The sequence below is a fragment of the Dipteris shenzhenensis genome, chromosome 20 (genome assembly GCF_047967505.1).
Source record: "Dipteris shenzhenensis isolate YYH24624 ecotype China chromosome 20, Dip_SZ_1.0, whole genome shotgun sequence".
Taxonomy (NCBI): domain Eukaryota; kingdom Viridiplantae; phylum Streptophyta; class Polypodiopsida; order Gleicheniales; family Dipteridaceae; genus Dipteris; species Dipteris shenzhenensis.
Window position 1 is genome coordinate 24,375,707 of NC_141615.1, and position 5,363 is coordinate 24,381,069.

Here is a 5,363-nt window from a genome sequence, read left to right on the forward strand (position 1 = left end):
GCGGTGGAAACCTTGACACACCTTTTTTGGGGATGCCCCTGGGCTCCCCTTGGGTCTGAAATCTGTGGGGGATTATTCAAGGGCGATGTGCCAAAACCTTGGGAATGGAATTCATTTCTAAAGGTGTAGCCATCTTTTGGCCTCGGTCTGGACAGGGCCACTCTATGGGAGGTTATAAGATACGCTACACTTCACCGAATTTGGACTGCCCAATACGACGCTTCTGTCAGCAACTCGGAGATTTTCTCATTACCATGTAAAAAAGCAGTAGTTGTCATAGGGATACAAGTTAAGTGGCTAGTGGCCTGTTGGCCGTACGAGTAGTGCTAGAGCTCGACTTCAGCATATTTTGGTGGAGATGTCTTTTGTCTTAGTCTTTTGTAAGGATCTCTTTCCTTGAGTAATATATAAGCATACCTCTTTCAATTTAAAAAAAAAAGAATGCATTCGAGTCGTTGTTTAATGCTTTCAATGAGCTCTTTTTACTTTTCCGGCAGTCTAATTTACTCATCAAACAGTAAATTAGGAAGGTCTCTCATGGGACGGTGGAGGTTTATGTTCAATGGATCGAGGACCTTGACGGATAAAATTTAGCCATGATGATCATGCTCCTTAAGTGGGTGGTTTTGGTGAGAGTCTTGGTCCTGGTCATTTTTGGTCAAAGTCTTGGTCTTGGTCATTTGCTTCTTTTTCTTCTTCTTCTACAGCAGTGAGCACGCATTTTCAACTTGGTAGAATTGAGCTGCCGTGTTGCACTTTCGCTCATCTTCTTCTGCATCCTCATCCTCTTCACAAAATGTCTCGAAATGGGTTAGACATTGTAGTTGCGCTGTTTTTTCTCCACCATCTTCTTGTAGTTCTTCTCCTTCTAGACAGAGTCCAAGAACACAAACACTTTCTTCTACAGTACGACATCCCTTGAAATGGGTACGTAGATGGTGAGCTAAACTTTTGATTCAGATCAAGCTGCTCTGCCATCCATGGCTCAACATGTCTTGAACTAGGGCGATGTTGAGCTAAACGTTTGCTTCACCTCTGCCATGGCTCAACCAGCCGCTGCTCCTTTCAAATTCGTGTACCTGTTGAGGAGCTAGCTGCGCTCATGTAGTATTGCTGCTGATGACGACGACGACAAGATATTGCTGGTGCGGCTGCGAGTACCCGCCCGCTTCCAACGATAGCTCGTGGCCGAGCCTGCCTCTCAACTGGACGCTGAATTTGCGAGATTGCGTCGGGGGAAAATACGCCGTCGTCCAAGGCGTGTGGACACCATACGTCCGCTTGCTCGAAGCTGCGTGCATGTATCAAGTCGTATTCTGGAGCGACTGGAAAGATTTCCGTGAAACCTTCCTGTCTGTCGTTGAGCCCCGAGGCATCGCTGTGCAAGCCCATCACATGCCCGTTTGGACTGCCAACACTCGCTCCCCTGTCAACGCTGACGGTTCCCTCGGCATGAGCTCTGACGGAAGTTTGCAGCTCATTGACGGAAATGGCATCATAGTATGGAGTGCTGCACCGGGCGGGGCCGCCTTGCAGCTCCATATATCCGGTGACCTGCTGCTCTACAATTCTTCCGACGACCCCATTTGGGAGAGCTTCCTGCATCCTACCGATTCTCTTGTGCGGGATCAGAGATTCCTGCCTGGCATGACTTTGATGAGCAACAACTCTCTGTACTCGGCAACCATAAAGCCGTAAACCCTTCACCAGTCCCATACAAGGTAATCACCTTCAACTCCTCCTTCAGCCGGAATTACACCGATGCGCTTAGTCTCCCTTCATGCCCACATATGAATAGGGGCGACATCGCTGCTTTTCTTACGTCTCAGGACAACGCCTTCACAATCGAGTCCCTGTGTGTCAACCTCAGTATCCCAGCAATGCAATCTCCGCCGTATTATGTGAGATTGAGTAACGATGGAACTTTCCGTGCTTATGAGTGGTATGATTACTTGGATGGCGTCGAGACCGACGCAGATTTGGATCTGGATCTGGTGAGCTACCCATACGAGGCATGGATACCATGCGTAGATCCTGAAGCTTGCGGAAGTTACGGAATCTGCTCTTCGGAAGGTGCAAACAATCAAAGGAATCAAAACAGGTCATGCAGCTGTCCCGACAGCACGATGTTTGAACGTTTGGATGGCAAAGACGCAACAAAAGGCTGCCAATTAGCTCTTCCCCTTTCTTCCCAGTGCAATAACTACACATTCCAGCACGAGACCCTTGTAGAATACAATGGCGTCACCTTCGTTCCCATGCTTATCGATGGCTGGAACGCTAACACTCGCACTGTTGTAGAGTCCAGAACCTTTGCAAATCCAACTGCTCTTGTGCTGCTCTCTTCTATGACCATAATGCCTCTCTATGCTTTCCAGTCGACAAAGTATTGACCCTGATCAATGTCAGCGACTCTAGGTACTCTGCTTTTATCAAAGTAGCGGCACCTTTAGGCTCGTCGTCACAGAACATTCCTGCTCCCAATGGGAATGTTCCGCCTCCACCTGGTGCAACTTCCCCCCGTGGGAGCACTTTGCATCTTTGGGGACTGATTCTTTCCATCGTTCTTCCAGCAGTCTTCGTACTCATTTGCTTGATCAGCTGTGCAGCTTGGTATTACTTCTTTAAGGGGTCGAGTTTGGATGAGGAATCATACGAAGACCATGAATTCGAAGCCGAAACCTTAACTATCGCTACAAGATTACCGCACAGATTTACCTACAGGGACGTGGAAGTAGCGACAAAGGGCTTTAGCCGACGCATTGGTGTTGGGGGATTCGGTTCGGTGTATGAGGGAGTCTTAACTGACGGTAGGAATGTAGCTGTCAAAAAGCTGGAGGTTTTAAGGCATGGGGGCAAACAGTTCCTGGCCGAGGTAGTCGTATTTCAAGGGGCTTCATAATAGAAGGCTTTACAAGGTTTTTTATGACAATAAATGAGCTTAAATATTTATACAAATGCAATAAAAATAACCAATAATCATCAAGCTCCAATATGTCCCATGACATGTAATCTGTCCACTAATATATGTAATCTGTCCATTGATATCTGCTCATGCAATCTGCTCACTGATAAACTTCTTGGTAAATGGTAAAAGGTCTTATTTAATAGCATGTTATGAGTGTTAAACCGCATGTGAGCAAAGGGACTGACAACGATTAGGAACTAGTTAGAAAAATTTGAGCATGGCTTCGATTGGCAACTTGGAGAATTGTCTCTCCTCTTAGGCAATCTAATCTATGCTAAACTATGCTAAACCAACCGTCAAAGCGAAGAAAAGCAATAAATAATTTCTTTTTCTGTTTTCATTTTAATGTGCTGGGGTTTAAGAGGCTTAAATATGCAAAAGAAGGGGTTTTGATGTAGAGGCTAAACCTCCATGTGAGAGAAATGAAGAACAAGTATCTAAAGAAAAGTTAACATTTTTCAATTTAAAAGATGAATATATATAAAAATATTATCTCACCTTCAAAACAAACCATAAATTCACTCTTTTATAATTTTTTAAAAGTATAATATAAAACATGTAAATATATAAAACTCTCTCTTTCCTCTGAACTTTCTCTCTCTCTCTCTCTCTCTCTCTCTCTCGACTCCTAATTCTCTCTGTAGCCATAGTTAAGACACCTCATTCTCTCTCTTAATCTCTCTCTCTCTCTCTCTCACAACTCTTATGTGTTTCCCTCTCTGTCCTCATCCCATTCATTCTCTCTCTTAGTTTATCTCAAGTCTCTTTGCTCATGCCTATTACCATTTTTTCCTTACACCTTTTTTCCTTCCCTTGCTAATCCTACCCTTGAGGATTACCAAGCTGCTCAAACCATTTGCCCAATTCTTCCCCCCCTCCCCTCTACTTCCCTTTCCGCCACTATCACTCTGCCATATTTCTCCCCAATGTCCCCCGATTCTCTCCCGGCCTCGTCATCACCTCCGACACTTTTGGTGCTTCCATCAGCAGAAAATGACATAGTATTTGATTTTGAATATCAGGATCCGGATAATCCAATTCGTATGCCCATGCCAAGTTCCACTAATGGGTATGATTTTGATGAGATTCCACTTCTCGGTAACCCCATCAAGGAATTTTGGAGCAAATATCCTGATATGAAAACTCGCAGTGGATGGACCCTGGATAACTTTCCTACCAACCTTCGTCAGCGTCAAATTAGTGAAGGTTGGATTAGCAAATTGGATCCACAACCTGATTGGTGCCATCCCAAGCTCTTTGATGTAATCTTCTTAAAGGAGTACTTACAGGCACCTCCATGTCTCAGAACCCATCCCAAGTTCTATGCAGTTCCATGGCGCAAAAAATGGGAAGCCAACATACACACTTTGGCTTGGCTGAAGATCGAGTCATTAATTGGCCGATGATCGAACCCTACTCTGGTCTAGAATGGAATATCCAAGGCACCATGATCCGAGCACTTCAGCAGCATGAACAAAGAATGCGCGGCAACATTGATCGCTTCCTTCGCCAAAGTGCCATATTCAGTAAAACATTAGAATTCATTCTGGAGGTCCCATGTTACCTTGATTCCCATTTGCCTCCACTTAGCTTTAATCCCAATGAAAGGATTGATGCTCAGATTACAAGCCGACTCTATCAAAGAGTGATGTTCTTGGAGGTACACCACATATCTCTATTCGAGCAAATAGTGGATACAGGCTACCTGAAAACTGCGCAAAAATTGTATGGTGCTAAGGCTCTACAGTAGGATCGACTAGCACGACGACACAAGTTCCACAGCCATTGGACTAAAAACATGGCAACCCAGGTACGTGATCGCAATAAGCCACAACCCGAGGATGGATAATAAATGGATTCAGGAGTATGTTGACTCTGTGCCAACATGAACTTATGTAGAAAGGGAAGGTGATACAACTTTGTGATACAACTTTGTGTTACAACTTTGTGTTACGACTTTATGATATAACTTTGTGTTACAACTTTGTGACACAACTTTGTGTTACGACTTTATGATACAACTTTGTGTTACGACTTTGTGACAAAACTTTGTGTTACAACTTTGTGTTACAACTTTGCGATACGACTTTGTGTTACAACTTTGTGTTACATGCAGAGAGAGAAGCTCTCCAACTTGTATAAATACCCCATAATGGAATGAAGCCCACACTCTTTGGGGCATTGTGTTGAGTCTACTTTGGTATTCCAAGCATTTGTCTCAAGTGTCGATGCTTCCTTGCACTGCACGTCCAAAAGCATGTCCTAACCTTGCAACTCCTCCTCCCCTCTCCTCCAACCTTGCAACCCATCCTCTCCCTCTCCTCCTCCCTCCTCCTCCCTCCTCCTCCTCCTTCTCCTCCCTCCTCCTCCTCCCTCCTCTCTCTTCTTTCCCCCA

The 5,363-nt window shown here is 44.8% G+C and overlaps 1 pseudogene; it reads left to right on the forward strand.

Moving 5' to 3' along the window:
- Positions 1 to 768: 768 nt before the first annotated feature.
- Positions 769 to 2,902, forward strand: LOC147889441 (G-type lectin S-receptor-like serine/threonine-protein kinase At1g34300; annotated as a pseudogene).
- Positions 2,903 to 5,363: the final 2,461 nt, after the last annotated feature.